This window comes from Bos mutus, chromosome 14 (genome assembly GCF_027580195.1).
Source record: "Bos mutus isolate GX-2022 chromosome 14, NWIPB_WYAK_1.1, whole genome shotgun sequence".
Taxonomy (NCBI): Eukaryota; Metazoa; Chordata; class Mammalia; order Artiodactyla; family Bovidae; genus Bos; species Bos mutus.
Genome location: NC_091630.1, coordinates 69700481 through 69716572, shown reverse-complemented (window position 1 = coordinate 69716572; position 16092 = coordinate 69700481).

The window sequence follows — 16092 nt, the reverse complement described above, 5'->3', positions numbered from 1 at the left end:
TCTGAGTGTTACCGAGAAGGCAGCTTTGACCTTGTGGCTCCCCTGACAGCATCTTGGGGACCCCTCTCAGGGTTCCACGGACCCCCACTTTCAGAACTGGGGCGCTAAGGTAGAAGCCCCAAGAGGGCAGGCAGACTGTCTGTTCTCCTGGAACAGCGCCCGGCTCGCAGGCTGGGCTCGCGGAGTAAATTATCAGCCCACCGCACACACAAAGCCCAGAGACGATGGCGCGGGGCCCCGCTGCACACCAGCCTGGGCCAGGTCTCCAGGCTCCCTCGGTCACTCGCCCCGTGCAGCCCTGTGCCCAAGAGCCGCTTCCCCAGCTCCTCTCCTGCCCTCAGGCTCTGCGGCAACGTCGCATCTCTGTGTCTTCAACAAGTAGGAGCTGCCCCCTCACCCTGGCAGCCCCCATCGCCACCCAGGAGCATCTGCCCGTGTGCCCCAGGGACCTAGGCTCCTGGAAGGCGGGTCAGCCTCTCGTCCATGGTGTCGCCAGAACCCAGAATCCATTGGCTCTTAGCAGGTCTCAATGAACGTCCACAGAAGGCCCAAGCCCACCACACTGCACTAGGTTAGACTCCAGCCTGCCTGGACAGGACCCTCAGTTTGACCCGGGCCGGCCTCCCCAGTGCTCCTGGGCTCAGTTCTTCATGGGCCTGGCTGACCTGAGCAGGGACCCAGCCTTGAGACTCTTAACCAGCTTGCTCATGAATTCAGAAAACTTGTGACAAAAGTCTCCTGCCTTCCAGGCTCAGAGCCCAGAGCCAGAACTACAATGGACAACAGGCACTGTCCCTTCTTCAGGGGTCCAGGGACCCATGAGGACAGAGCAAAGCACGCAGTGTGCCCTGCATTCCCAGCCCGGTCAACCCGCAGGGCCGGGAGGAGAGCAGGTTTGGAGAAGGAAGAGGTGAGCAAGTGATGAGCTCAGCATGGGATTCAGGGACCCAGGAGGGGGAGGTCTTTGAGGTGGGAACAGGGCCCCCCGCCTGGCAGCGCTGAGGACGAATCAGGGAGGGAGAGGGGGGAAGAGGGGACTTCCTGGAGCCTTAAGCTTCCACCGGAGACACCAGCAAAGGGAGTGAGGGTGTCAGTGTCTAAGGGCTCAGTCTGTGAACATGCTCTGTGTTCCGTGCGTGTCTGGGATCAGGGTTCAGACCACGATCAAGGTTAAAGCTCAGTTAGTGCCCAGGATGTGGACTCAGCCTGAGATCACGATGGGCGTTCAATGTGTGGCTAGGATCAGGGCTAAGCCTGTGGTTGGGGAGCAGGGCTCAGTGTGTGGCCAGGATTCAGCTCAGTGTTCAGCCAGGGATCAGCGCTCATTCTCTGCCTGGGTCAAGGCTTGGAAGTGAAGGTCATCGAGGGTGGCGCGGTACCAAATCCCTGCCAAGCTCTGGCGTCTGTGAGCCGTCACAGCCGTGTCTGCGAAAGGGGGATCCACAGAGCCTGGCTGTCGCTTCTCATGGAAAACCACACTTGTTTTGCCTGGTTTTTTTTTTTTTTTTCTCCCTTCCCCTACCCTCAGCCCAGCCAGGCAGCAGAGGAAGGTGTAATTAAAAATCAGGTTTGTTAACACGAACACGACGTACATAATATTTAAAACATCCAAGAGCCTTTAACTCGCTACCGACATGCATTTGCTCATTAAGCAGGAATTTTTTTTTTATGGCGACAACACCGCAAATAGCTCTTATTAAAATGCTCAAAACACCATCTGGTCCTTCGCTGAGACTCCAAAGCGTTGCGGAGGTGGCCCCACACGCCTGGAGACCTGGAGATTCCCAGCAGGGATGGGGGCAGGACCGGTTCCAGCTCTCTGAGTTCTCTGGGGTCCCAGTCGGCAGTCTCAGATCCCCGCCTCTCTTGGTCCCACACCACCCTCGTCTCACAGGGGCTCGGCGGCCTGGAGACCCTCGCCCAGATGGCGCAGCTAGTAAGGGACACGGCTGGGTGTGAGCCTGAGCCTCTCTGAGGCCGGGGCTCCGTGCAGGAGGCAGGAGGTGAGGAAGGAGCTGGGCCGCCCCAGCAGCGCAAGGACCAGGGGGAGGGGAGGATGGAAGCGGAGAAGCTGGGCCGTCATCGTCAAGCTGCAAGGCATTTAAGAAGGGACACAACCGCCTGGGGCATGAGGCCACTTGATCATGAGCTGACTGTCCACACAGGGTGCCCCAGCATGGAGAGGGCTGCCGGGCCTCGGATGGCCCTCGGGGTCTGGGACCTGGGTCATGCCTGGCAGGCTCTGCTGAGCGCCCGGGCAAGAGGTTTTGCGCTCTCATCCTACCTGCTGGCTCTCTGGCTCCAGAATGCCTGGGGCCGGGGCACCATTGCCAGGAGAGCCGAGCATTGCAGGGCCCGCTCGGGGATGCCCACGTCACAGCAAGCCAGTTGGCGGAGGAGCAGAGAGCCAGGCGAAACCAGCCCAGCCAGGAGTGGGGCCGGCTGCCCGCCCTCTCACCCTTGGGGCCGGTCCCTGCGGCCCTCCTTGGCCTGCTCCCTCCTCCCTCTGCCCTGCCCAGCCCGCCCCTCCAGCCTCCATCAGCCACTAGGCGAGCTCCAGGCTCCAGGCCCCGTGCCAGACTTACAGACAAGAGAGCCACTCCCAACCTTGCCCCCAGGACTCCGCCTTCAGGTGGTGTCTGGAGGGGTGCAGGCCACTGCCTCCCCACCCACACCCACAGCAGACATTGCCAAGCCACCAGGGCGCACATCTGGCTGCTCTGAGCACTCGCTTCAGGATCTCAACATGTCAGGAGAGCAGGCCTGCACCCACGGGCGGCATCAGCCACAGTGAGGAACCTGCCTGCAATCCCCCCAGGGACTGGGCAGGGGTCAGAGCTGAGGGCCGAGGGTGGGGCTCCGACCTGGGCCTGAGGTTCTAGTCCAATGTAGGAAACCTCAGAGCATTTGCTTCTGCCCCACGAACTTGGACACGCAGAACTCAGACTTGCCAGGAGCAGACAGCCACGGCGGAGCAGATCGCTCAGAGTGAGAACAGTCCTGGGGATCCCAACCTGGACTTCAGGAGGATCCACGGAGGCTTCCTGGAAGAGGTGTGCAAAGTGAGCAAGTGAGACGGGGAGACCGCGTGTGCCAGAGAGGTGAACAGGACAGAGGTGCCGGGTGCCCAGTGCGGGGTGTGGGGTGAGAGATGAGTCACCGACCCCCCAGGGCCATCGGTAGACGGGGCCCAGGAAGACAGCAGCTGCCCTTCACCTCTGAGCCTCGGTGGGCTCCGAGTTGCTCACCCAGGAGCACAGGCTCAGAGTGGGGAAGACAGACCTGGGTGGGGCTGGTGAGAAGTTCCAGGACCAGTCAGGAGGGAAGGAGGAGACGAGGGAGGAGAGGATGCAGGAAAGGCCACAAAGCCTGTGTCCTGGCCCCCAGCCCCCAGCCCCTCCAAGCAGCAACCTCTGTACCTTCAAGGGGGCCTTATGGACACAGTCCCAGCTGGGCTGGTTCTCAGCTCGGGAGCCTCAGGAGAGCCCTTTATGCCCTCACACCCTCAGTGTCCTCATCAAGAAAATGGGCCTAAAATCACAAAGTTCAGAGAGTTGGGGGGGGTGGGTAGAGGGAGTAGGCAGAGAAGGCAAAGGCACCCCACTCCAGTACTCTTGCCTGGAAAATCCCATGGACCGAGGAACTTGGTGGGCTGCAGTCCATGGGGTCAGTAAGAGTCGGACACGACTGAACGACTTCATTTTCACTTTTCACTTTCATGCATTGGAGAAGGAAATGGCAACCCACTCCAGTGTTCTCGCCTGGAGAATCCCAGGGACAGAGGAGCCTAGTGGGCTGCCGTCTATGGGGTTGCACAGAGTCGGACCCTACTAAAGTGACTTAGCAGCAGCAGCAGCAGCAGAGGGAGTAGGGGGACTTCAGGAACTTTGAAGATCTTTGTGTTATTTGTGTATAACGACCACAGACACACTCAGACAAAAGGCTGCATACACACGGATGCATGTGCACACACGCATACACGAGCACGCACACGGGCCCACATCTGCACACCCACACACGGGCACAGACACGCAGGCACATGCGTGTTCAGCCTGTGCCCACCAGTTCTCACACCCCAGTCTTCACAGGTGCGGCCTCAGGCAGGATTAACAAACATCAGATGCCATATTCTAAGAAAATACTGATCAAATATTCCCGTTAATAAGCTGATTTCAGGCCCAATAAAAATGAAAACGTAGAAACAACGGTCAACACGTGAGACGTGCAGAAGCCCTCGGTGCATCCTCTGGGTCCCGGGAGGTGAGCCCCTACAGCCCACAGCTGAGGCCCACCCCTCACCTCCCAGATACACCGCCCAGCCCGACCTCCCAGTAGCGAACCCGAACAGGCCGGTCCTGGCGGGCAAGCTCCAGGCTGGGCCTGGGGGGTCGGCGAGCAGGGGTCTCCCTCCTCTGCTCCCTCCCCAAGCAAGAAGTGGCAGTTTTTAGAGTGTCAACTTATTCCCAGCTGTTGTTGCCAAAAAGGGGAAAAAAAAGAAAAAACTCTCCTTGGTTTCAAGGAAACTCACAACAACTTCAGAAAACCACGTGAACATGATGGATGCGTTCACTCCCCTGAATATTCAGCAGAGGCCAGAGGCCCGTGTTGGTCACACGCAGTTTGGAGCTGCTGGAAGTGGGCCGGGTGGGCCGGGGCCCTCGCTGGGGCCTGGTGCTGTTCCCCGGGCCAACGCCAGGCTTCCTGGAAGGCAGCGTCTTTTCTCTCTCTTTATTCCAAGGAATAATGGCTCTTGACATAAACGACTCCCGCTAGCAATTAGCGGTGATTAATGCAGAACTCGCTGCAGAAGTGGAGGAAGTTCGCCTGGAGGGGGTGGGCGAAGATGGCACATTCATGGGTTTGTGACAAACGCATGTGGAATGGGAGGTGGGTACTCCTGGGGGCTTCCTCCAGAGCTCTTGGGCCTGGGAACCAGCGGAGGCCAGTGTGGCCAGGGACTGATGACCGGGCTGGGGTCAGAGGACGCAGGCCCCTTCCAGGAACGCTCACCCACCACAGACCCAGGTGCCTGGGGCTCCAGGCGGGAGCCCTCAACGGCCAGGGGAGACCAGCCGTCCTGCGGCCGGAGCCCAGCTAAGCTCGGATGCACGTCCACCCTGTCCTTCAGTTACAAGCTGACCCCACACGGTGCACCATCCCTCTGTCCCACAGACAGGAGACCAGGGACCAGAGAGGTCAGCGAGCTTGGCTGGCCTCGGCTCAGGGCCATCAGAGGAAGCACGGACACTGAACCAGGAACCTGCTGGTCACTCTGCCCGCCATGGTGGCAGACCTGAGTCTCCCCAGCTGGGAGAGTGGGGGATGATGGGACTGGCCTGGTCTGGGGCTGGGACACTCTGGGGCGGGCCCTGCCCTCTCTCCTTGGGCCACAGGAGCCGGCAGAATGACCTGAGCCTGAATGTCAGAACACCCTGCAAACTTCTGGCCCCCCTGCCCTCATTAACACCACCCCTCCGCCCCGGCCTGTCCCCAGGATCCCCATTAACTCCGTCACGCGGGGGAGAAGGGATGCTGGCGGTCAGCTCCTCTTCTTAATTTAATTTCAGGGCTCGTTAGCATTCAGTAATTAAAGGCCATGAGAACATTCAACACCCCGGCAACAGCCCAGCACTGGGGCCTCAAACGGGCCTCAGCAGCTCCTGCTGGAGACAGTCCCTGCCCCACAGAGATAAACCAGCCTCAGGCCAAGTGACAGAGTGCCCATTTCACAGATGAGAAGCCTGAGGGCGTACCAAGCCAAGGGACTCCAAGTGCTCCAAGTGCACGCTTCCTCGGCCATTCAAACATCTCAGCCAGCACCAGGCAGGCCCTCCTCCTGCGCTGAGCCTGGGTCCCCAGCACACCCATCTGTCTGAGGCCTCTGCCGAGCTGAGCCTGCCGCCGCCACTGGGGTCCCCCAGGCTCCCCAGACACCCTCCTCTCCAGCCTCCCCATCCCAGAGGATAGAAGCTCCAGCTTTCCCCTGCCCCCACCCAAACTTTGGGCCTCCCTGACACCTTTCCTTCTCTAACCTTCAGGAAATTGCCCTGGAGCTGCACCCCTCTCCCAGGTTCCTCTCCGATTTCCAGCGCGGCTCATCTGGATCATTGCAATTGCCTCCAGCTCTCGTGGGCTTCCCTGGTGCCTCAGATGATAAAGAACCCACTTGAAAGGCTGGAGACCTGGGTTCAATATCTGAGTGGGGAAGATCCCCTGGAGGAGGGCATGGCAACCCACTCCAGTGTTCTTGCCTGGAGAATCCCGTGGACAGAGGGGCCTGGTGGGCTAGAGTCCACAGGATCGCAAAGAGTCGGACGCGACTGGGCGACTAACACTTCCACTTTTCAATGCCTCTGCGGGACCCGCGCCCAAATCTATTTTCAACCCATTGCAGCAAAGTGATCCTTCTAGACCAGTGCTTCCCAACCTTTCTTTCATTTTCTGCCCCTCAGCACCTAAGGGGTCTTTCTAGACATGCTTTCCTAGTTTGCCCCCCAAGAAATTTTAAGACCACAGATGAACTGTGCATCTCTGTGTGAGTACTTTATGCGAAGCTGTGCTTCAGACATAACAATTAAGATTTCTTCACTGAAATCTTAAGAACCAGATTTAAGAACTACTCCCCAAGAACCAGATTTTCCCCTTGGGGGTGAAATCAACACCACCCCTATGAATGCATGCTTTAAAGAATTAATGAGCTGCTGCCATTGCTCAGATCCAAGCCCACCGCGGAACAAGCCAAAGTTCTGTTAATTCTGTCCTGACCCCACACGAGAAGCTGGCGTCCTTCACCTCCTGGGCTCCCCTCCTCAGAGTCTGCCCCCCACCCTCCTTCCCTGGGGGCTCTGATCAAACCCCTCTCTGGTGCCTTCCTCCCCCACCTGCCTGACACCCCTCGAGCCTCTCGGTAGCCCTGGAAGGCAGCACTCCCAGCCCCACACGCCTAGGGCAGGTGGCAGAGCAGAGAGCCCGTCTAAAAAGGAGCAAGAACAGCTCAGGAACTCCACGGAAAGCAGCAGCAGGCGCCTGAGGACGGGCCGGGAGGATGGCGGACAGGGAGGGCGGCCCACGCCCTGCCCCTGCCACGGGCCCCGCAAAACCTGTCCCCACGAGGCCTGCTCACAGCTCCCGCCTCTCGTTCTACAGGGTCTGGGGCTGGTGACCTAGGCAGTCACACTCCAGGGCTGGTTTAGCGCTCTGCTGTCGTCATCCTGCCATTTTCCTGATTTTGAACACGGGCCCCTGGTCCCATCTGGCTCTGGGCCTACACAGTCTCGCCTGCAGAGGCTGCATCAGTTGGGAGGCGCTAGACCGTGCCGCGGGAGGAAACACCTCCGAATCTTAGGAGCTGGGGCAACGAGGGGCGATTTCTCTCTCGCTGCAGGTGCCTCCGGGACGCAGGACGGTGGAGGAGGCACTGTCTCCGGAGCCACGGGTCATGGGGCAGAGGAAGGAAGGACTCCTGAGGGTCTTGTCCCGGCAGGAAGGCCTCTGGCCCCAAAGAGACGCATGTCACGGTGACCAGGACTCGCTGGCCAGCACTAGTCACAGGCCCCACCTAAACACAGGGGGCTGAGGGAGCAGCCCCCACGCAGGGAAATTGCAGAGGCAGGAGCAGGACACACTGGGTGAAGCGCGTACGCCAGGGACGGCAGGGAGCCGCTCGGCCAGCCCACGCCCCGCTCCTGAGCCAGGGCCGAGGCGACGGCCCTGACCTGGGCTGGGAGCTCTTCACAGGCTGGCTCCCGCCAGCGTCCGCCCGGCCCCCTTCATTGTCATTCCAGGCTGAGCACAGGCCGCATCTGAGGGGGAGGGACGCAAAGTGGTCCTCGAAGCAACTCAATTAATCCTCCATCGGAAATTCTAACACGATCAATTTGGGGAGCCGGCCGACATCGCAACACAGTAATTAGGAACAAGTTTCAACTCCCGGCTTCCTTTGAAGATTGTAATTGCAATTAATTAAACATTCTCACTGTTCCTCAGAGTCTGTTCCCGAAGAAACTGGAGCAGACGCAGCGGGTGGAGGGACCCTGACCCCTGTTCCCAGCAGTGCAGGGATCAAACGGGAGCCCTCTCCTTGGAATATGGAAGGACATGGCGTCTCCAGTCTCCCTGGGAATGCTGTGTTGGCTAGGAGGTTAGAGGGAACCTGCCTCGGGTTCTGAGCTGACACCCTGACTCCTGTCCTCCCCCAGGGACCCCCAGGATGCCCAGCCTCCCTGTTCAGCAAGCTGAGAGCCCCCGGTCACATTCATAACATTCAGAGCAGCCCCCACAAGTAGGTTCTAGGGACAGAGGTCCCACGTGACCACTGACAGGTCACACCCTGCCCTGCATGCTGCTGCACCAGCAGTGATGTGAATGAGCTGGCGAGGCTGCCGGTGCCCCGAGGGAGGGATGTGAAGAGGAGGTGTGTGCTGGGCTCCAGGGTGGAGAGGCAGGACAGAGGAGGAGCAGCCACCCTGGGTTAAGACAAGGGGACAAGGCTAGCTGCCAGAGAGTGCACAGTCCCAGCGGAAATAGCTGGCCTCTGTGGGCTGGCATTGCATGCCAGGCTGACCCAGGGGTCTAAACAATGAGCCCTCCCACCTCCCCTTCAGCGTCTCACCCGGAAGCACCATGACCGTGCCCCCACCTACCACTGAGGACCTGAGGCCCTGGTTAAGCGCTGACCAAGGGCTGCAGCACTGGGGCATAGAGGACACAGCTTTCTAAAAGAGGTACGTTGTCTCCCGGAGCCTGGGAGGCAGCCATTACCCACCCCAGTGAGTACCAGGGCCCAATGTCACAGCGGTCAGCCCCTGACACAACACCCACAGTATTCAGTGCAGACCACCAGGCTTGATTCTGAGAATAGGGCGGAATCTTCTGGCAAGTCAGAGGGGGTGAAAGGGTCTGCAACATTCAAAAGAAGGTATTGCTCTCCAATTTTCAAAAATAATTGGAAGCATCATTTTTAAGATTTTAGCCCCTCAGCCTAAGACTCGAAAGCCAGTCCAGGATAAAACAGTGAGGCCAGAAGGCAGAGGCACCGCACCTGGGAGATCACGCCTGAGGAAAGCTAGGGCGGAGGGCACAGGGGGCTCTGAGCACCCTAGCAGCCAGAGCAAACAGGTCCGGGGAGGCTCCATGGCGCTGTCTGCAAGGAGGGCAACAGGAGACCCTGCGTCCCGAAGGGGCTGCCCAGACGCTCATCCAAGGGGCAAGGAGCAGAGGTCCTGACGCCTCCCGACTCCCCCACCCACAGGTTTCTGATGCAGGAAGTCTTCCCACCCCCTAATGCCCCGCCCCCTCACTGAGTGGGTGGTCAGGAGACGAATTAGATGATCACCCTTGCCTCACATGAAACAGTAGAGGTCCCACTGTGGCCATTTCTGACCCAAGCTGCTCTCCAGTAACAGCGTACTTAATTGGAAGAGAAAATGCGTGATTTAGCAAAAAAAACGTCAGCCCAAGGGCCACACCCCAGGGCTCACACCTCCTGGCTGTGATGGACATGGGAGCCACCTCCCCAGCATCCCTTCCATTCCCCTCAAGCAGATCCACTGTGCTGTTCCTGGCCTTATTCTTAGAATCCAGTCAGGGTAACCCCACCCCTGATCATAGGGATTGGCTCAGGAAACACATGCCCAGGTCAGTCAGTACAGGATACTCTCTGATTTAGGACTAGACACGTGACCCTACTGGACCAATGCCATTCAGGGAAGCTTCTTGGGGCTTGAGATGGATCCAGTCTTCCATGAGAGCTCTGGGAAGCCAGTGGCCTCTCTCCTTGTCAGTGGCCAGGAGACTGAAAAGTCAGGAGGTGCATCAGGCATGGTGCCATCATTAAGGAAGATAGTCTGAGGGCTAGATCCAACCTTGAGCTCCTGGATCAAACCTTACCTGAATCTCAGTTTATTTCTAGATCTTCCAGTTACATGAACCATCCTTTTTAACTTTCTGCCATTTAAGCCTGTTGAAGCCAGGCCTTTTGTGGCTATAATGTGCAGTTCTAGTAACATGCTGGTTTATGCTCTTGAGCACGTCCCTTCCCCTCTCTAGGCCCCAGGGCCCTCTTCCACCCACTGACCTCATGGAACCACAGGGAGGATGAAAAGATGCAGTATACACGAAAGGGCTTTGGGATCCTAGAGTCTTGTGGGGAAGATTCTAGAGTCTTCCCCATAAGGGGAAGGCTATTCATCAATGAGAGTCTCTTCTTGCTCGTTGTGCTCTGGCCTTGCACCCCCTGCTTCCAGTCCTATGACCTTTGAAGCTTTTATTTTTAATTGCTCAGCCTTTGCACAGTCTGTCCCCTCTGCCTGAAGCCCTCCTCACTCTTCCAATCTCAAATGTCACCTCCTCCAAGAGGCCCTCATGACCACTGTGTTTGAAATGAGACCTGTCCTTACTCATTTTCTTTATAGTACTTACTGCGGTTTTTATTTTTTTTTAATCATGTTTGTTTCTTTAGTAGGTTACTTATTTGGTTACTTATCTTTCTCCCCTAGGTAAGTTCTTCTCAAACTAGAGGTGGTAAAGGGCCACGTTTTTATTTCCAACATGTCACAGGCGAATACTTCCATGCATGCATGCTCAGTCGCTCAGTGGTGTCTGACTCTTTAGATTGGACTGTGGCCCACCAGGCTCCTTGCCCATGGGATTCTCCAGGCAAGAGCACTGGAGTAGGCTGCCATGCCCTCCTCCAGGGGATCTTCTGGACCCAGGGATCGAACCCGCATCTCTTATGTCTCCTGCATTGGTAGGCAGATTATTTACCACTAGTGCCACCTGGGAAGCCCCAATACTTCCATAAACTACATTAAAAATACATTTCTAGAAAATTTTCTATTTAAGGAGTATACTAAATATAAACTCCAAATTCTTATCACACTTTACACTTATAAAGCTACTCTGGCACCTTTTAAAAGTTTCTAAACAGTTCCTCCCCGTGTATGCTGTTTCTGGGTGAAGTGCAGGCTCGGTCCCCGCACCACAAGGGAGGCAGAGCTTAAACACTGGCTTCCCTGTCCCGGAGGCAGGATGGCGGTGCGGCGGTCCCCACACAGTCTCCCAGGGGGTTTCCATCTGCCTGCAGGCCTACCTAGCCGCACAGCATGCCCCCCACTGGCTTCCTTCCCTTCTCTGTCTCACCTCCTCACTCCCCTACCTATGTGTCCAAGGGTCACCTCCCGCATCAGTCACCTGCACCCAAATCCACGTTTAGGGCCTGCTTCTGGGGGAACCCGAACAATTAGTATTCAACACAGGGACACTGATAGAGTCCCTAACGTCATTTCTGTTACCCCATCAGGATTCACACACATGAGGATTGCGGTGTAACCACCATCAGTTCAGTTCAGTTCAGTCGCTCAGTCGTGTCCGACTCTTTGTGACCCCATGAATCGCAGCACACCAGGCTTTCCTGTCCATCACCAACTCCCGGAGTCCACCCAAACCCATGTCCATCGACTCGGTGATGCCATCCAGCCATCTCATCCTCTGTCGTCCCCTTCTCCTCCTGCCCCCAATCCCTCCCAGCATCAGAGTCTTTTCCCATGAGCCATACGTCTCTATAAAATTGGAGAGAGGGCCCACAAGGAGAAAGGGATCTGGAACAGGGTCAGGGGTCTTGAAGGGAGAAGCTGAAGACCCCTCTTGCAGAGCCTGAGCCCCTGTCCTCCAGAGCTGAGCATTTCTTGTCCCTGGTTTTCCTGCACACCAAGCAAGACTTTGGAAAAACCATCTCTGCCCACCACCAGGAAGCTATAAATAACTCCTGGATTAGAAGAAAGGAAAAAAAAAAAAAAGCTCCGATTCCATCTGTACTTGAGTAAGAAGGTGCCCTCCAGCCCCCTGCCTCCAGCCCCCTGCCTCCTGCACACCTGGGATCCAAGCCCCCAACAAGAGGAAGGCTGGGCCTTGGCCGGCAGGTGGCAGGAGAAGGTCACCCAGGTCCTGCGTCCAGCGGCTCTGCCCAGCACCAGGAGCCCACGATAGACTGGCCTCTGCCAGAGCTTCTCAACTACAGAGGGAGACACCCAGGACGGAGGCCAGGCCAGCAACGGCCTCAGCTGATCTCTCAGCCCCATAAGAGGGGTGGGGTGGGAGTGGGGGGCAGGAGGACCCTCTTCTCTGCAGAGCCAGCACAGAGGGCCGCTAGGAAAGCAGCGGCCTGGGAACTGGGCTCCCAGTGTGATGTTTGTGTCCTGGCACCTGTTTCCCCATCACATCCTCCCCGCCCCTCCCCCACCCTGCCCTCCAACTCCTGTGTCCCTTTCCTCCCATCTCTCCAACCATGCCCCACCGCCGACCCTGATGCCCCTCTGTTCCAGAAGACGGGACCCCTGCTGAACTTGCAGTCACATGGGAACCAAGTCGCAGCTGCTCCCGGGAGCGCTGGGACCCAGGGTCCTCACCTGCAGCATGGGGGTGCTAATGCCCACCAAGAGGCTGTGACGGGGTCCCAAAGGGCCATCCATCCCCACTATCCCAGGTCCTCTCCCTGCCACAGCCGCTCCCGGCCTGGCCAGCCCATCCCGGCTGCCACTCCGACTTCCCGCCTTGATTCATTATCCACTTGGGACAAAGTGGACATCCCACACCACCGCGGACCCGGCACCCGGGGATCTGCCTGGCACCAGATGCCCGCCCAGGTGTATCTGGCAAAGAGCCTCGGGGCGGGAGAAGCAGAGGCTCTGCACACTTTATTGACAATCTCGGGGCCGCGCTAGCCCAGCCGGGGGGCGCCCCCGCCGGGGGAGGCGGCCTCGGGCCCCGGGAAGGCGCTGCCCGCGGCGGCGGGCACGGGCGCCAGCAGCACCAGGCCGGGCCGGGGGCCAGCGCCCGCGTGCGCGTAGCTCAGCGCCAGCTGCTCCAGGCGCCGCTTGCGCAGCGCCGCCTGCGCCGTGCTGTGCAGGGGCCGCAGCAGCACGGGGGGCGGCGCGCCTGGGCCCCGCAGCAGGAAGTCGAAGCCCGTGCGGTCGTGCGGGTCGTAGAAGAGCGGCCCGCGGGCCGGGTCGGGCCCTGGCGGCCAGGCGAACGGGAAGGGCAGCGTGAAGTCCTCGGTGAGCACGCGGATGGCGAAGTCGTCCTCCTTGCCCAGCGCGCGGTAGGCGCGCCCGATGCCGCGGAAGTGCGCCTCCCACAGCTGCGCGTCCCCGCCGTAGATGTCCGGGAACGGAGGCTCCTGGGGCGCAGCGGGGCCTGCAGGCAGGGATCGCGGAGCGGCCAGGGATAAGCGACTCCCGCAGCCACCCGCAATGAGCCAGAGAAGCCAAGGCGGGCCACGTGGAGACAGAGAGGGGAGGGGTACCGGAGAGGGAGACTAATTTCCAGGGACAGCGCTAAGGAGCTGTGAGAGGCAGAAAGGCCCGGAGAGGTGTGTTAGAATATAGCCACTACATACTATTTGGGCGGAAAGTTCCAGAAGGGGAAGAGTCTGGCTAGCCTGGCAGGGACCACGCAGAGCCTGCTGTGGACCTGGGGTCATCCCCAGAGAGCAGGGGTGACCTGACGACTCTTAGTGGAAAGTCGATCCTGGGCCTGGGCAGAGGATAGACCTCGGGGAAAGGGGAGGGGAGACAGAGCCAGGTGAGGGTGAATTCAAAGGAGGACTCAGCAGGCCGAGCATGGAGGGGCCAGAGCCAGCCTGTGTCAACAGATGGAGGGAGGGGGGAGCCCTGCCTGGGCACAGGGATCAGGGGCCGACCGGCTTGACCGTCTTCACCAGGGAGAAGGATCCCGTTGGAAGCTGGGCTGGTGCTGTGTCTGTGGGACACCCCCCTCCCTCCTCACTCCAGGAGCACATTCCAGGAGAAATGGGGACGTGTCTGATCACTGGCTCACACATGGATTCGCAGGAGGCAGGGGTCTGGTGAAATCCAAGAGTCTGCTCTCAGATATCACGTGTGTATGGACGCAGCACTGTGCCCCTGGTTGGGGGCCTCTGCACCTGAGGCCCATCCATCCATGGCCCCAGCCAGCATCCCAAGCCACCACTCCAAGCCCACACCTTTTGTGAGCTGCTAGGAGAGACCCTTCCCCCCCTGCCTCCTTGCTTCCTTCAGCAAAGTGCTTAGCTCTGGGGGTCCTGAACTCAACAATGCAACCATGGGCCCTCCCTGGGTATAGATAAGCCTCTGGGACACAGGACCAACTGGGCAGCTCCTTGGAGACAAGGCAGGACTCAGGGGGAGGGCCTGAGAGGAGGCGATGGATGAACCCATACAAGGCTCTGACCGTGAGTTCTCAGGTCCTCACCCCGCACCCCTGTGAGGGGCGACAGCACTCAGACTGTTTTCCTGGTGAGAATGCAGACCCAGAGAGACCCGCCCTGAACTGATGGCCGCAGGAGCGTTCCACCATGCCACACCCTCCTGCTAGGAGCCCCTGGACAATGACTCCCCTCCCCTTGTAAGTTCCCTGGGGCATCTGCTGTGTGAGAGGCTCCGCTACAGCTGTGTACAACACACACTCGGCTTCTCCCAGGCCAGGGACAGGAGCCAGCAGACCTGGGTAAGAGGTCCTTCCTTCACCTGGGAGAGCCTGGTCTGGGTTCTGGATTCCCTGAGCCTCAGTTTCCCCATCTGAAAAATGGAAACAGTCAAGCCTGTTCTGCCATCCTTGTGGATGAGGTTATGAACTTTTGTGAACCTCTTTGTCAGTGGGAAGTGCCTTCCTAGCTCAGCACCATAGCAGTTGCTTCCAGAGCCACAGACCCAGGTAGGAGAGGCGGTGGACCAGCTCTGAGCAGGGTGTGAGGCCAGAGGGGCTGGCTCAGGGCCCAGTGCACTCAGCACCTTGGACAGCTCTGAGGCAGCCCTGCAGGGGCCTCAGGTTCGATGGGCAGCATGGAGGTGCCCCCACCCCGGGCAGCCTGTCCTGTCCACCAGGACGCCTCCTCCCTGAAGGCCTCCAGGGTGAGTGGCCGGAGGCACAGCACCACACTGATGTCCACACCACTGGCCCGGCCTCACACTTAGTACCAACAGGCGGGTGGGCTGTGGAGAGGCTTTGGGGTGTTGCTATGGGCCAGGGGTGAGGAAAGTGTGGAGAAGAGGGAAGGGCCCCGGGCTGGGGGTGGGGCAGGAGAGGACTGAACACCCCTGACTGGCATTTAGCCAGCTGGGTCTGGTGTTTGCGGAGCAGACAGGTGAGGGGTGAGGGCTGCCACGCAGACCACAAGGCAGCCAGGGCAGCGATCCAGGGCAGAGGGGCTGGGGCTCAGCAGAGAGAAGTGCTGGTTCTACATGTGTCTCGAAGATGGAGCCTATAGGCTCTGCCGATGGAGGGGCTGGTGGGGGAAACGGAGGGGAGCAAAGGGAAGACACACGGTTTCTGGCCTGAACCACTGGACGAAAGGAAGCCCCATGTACTGAGAGGAGCAACCTGGGGCTAGGCTCAAGAGTCTAATTCTGGACCCGCGATGCCTTCAGACAGACTGGGGAAGAGGTGGAGAGCAGAGTTAGCTAGAGTCTGGGCTTGAGGTAGGGGGGCTCCAGGCTGAAGACAGACAGACAGACTCCTGAGCAATGATGGCATTTAAAGTCTGGTGGTCCAGTAGTTAGGACCCATGCTCTCACTGCCGCAGAACTAGACGTGACTGTGAGAATAGAGAGGGAGAAGCCTGAGAAGCCGGCCTGGGCCCCCAGCTTCCCCAGGTCAGGGAGAGGAGGTGGAGCGGCAGTGATGTGAGAGGAGAAGGGGAGCCTGGGGCTCTGGGAGTCAGTGGGGAGGGGGTCCTGAGCCCTGAGCTGCCCCTTCGAATACACTGCATGTAAGCCTCTCAGTCGTGTCTGACTCTGTGCCACCCCATGGACTATACCCACCAGGTTCCTCTGTCCATGGGATTCTCCAGGCTAGAATATTGGAGTGCGTTGCCATGCCCTCCTCCAGGGGATCTTCACAATCCAGCGATCAAACCCGCGTCTCCTATGTCTCCTGCATTGGCAGGTGGGTTCTTTACCACTAGCACCACTTGGGAAGCCCCTGAGCTGCCGATGGGTCACGTCAAAGGGCACCTGAGAACTGACCTCGGGTTCAGCAGTGTGGAGGTCACCCCCGACCCTGACCAGAGCTGCTGTGGCCAAGTCCAGGAAGGAGGGG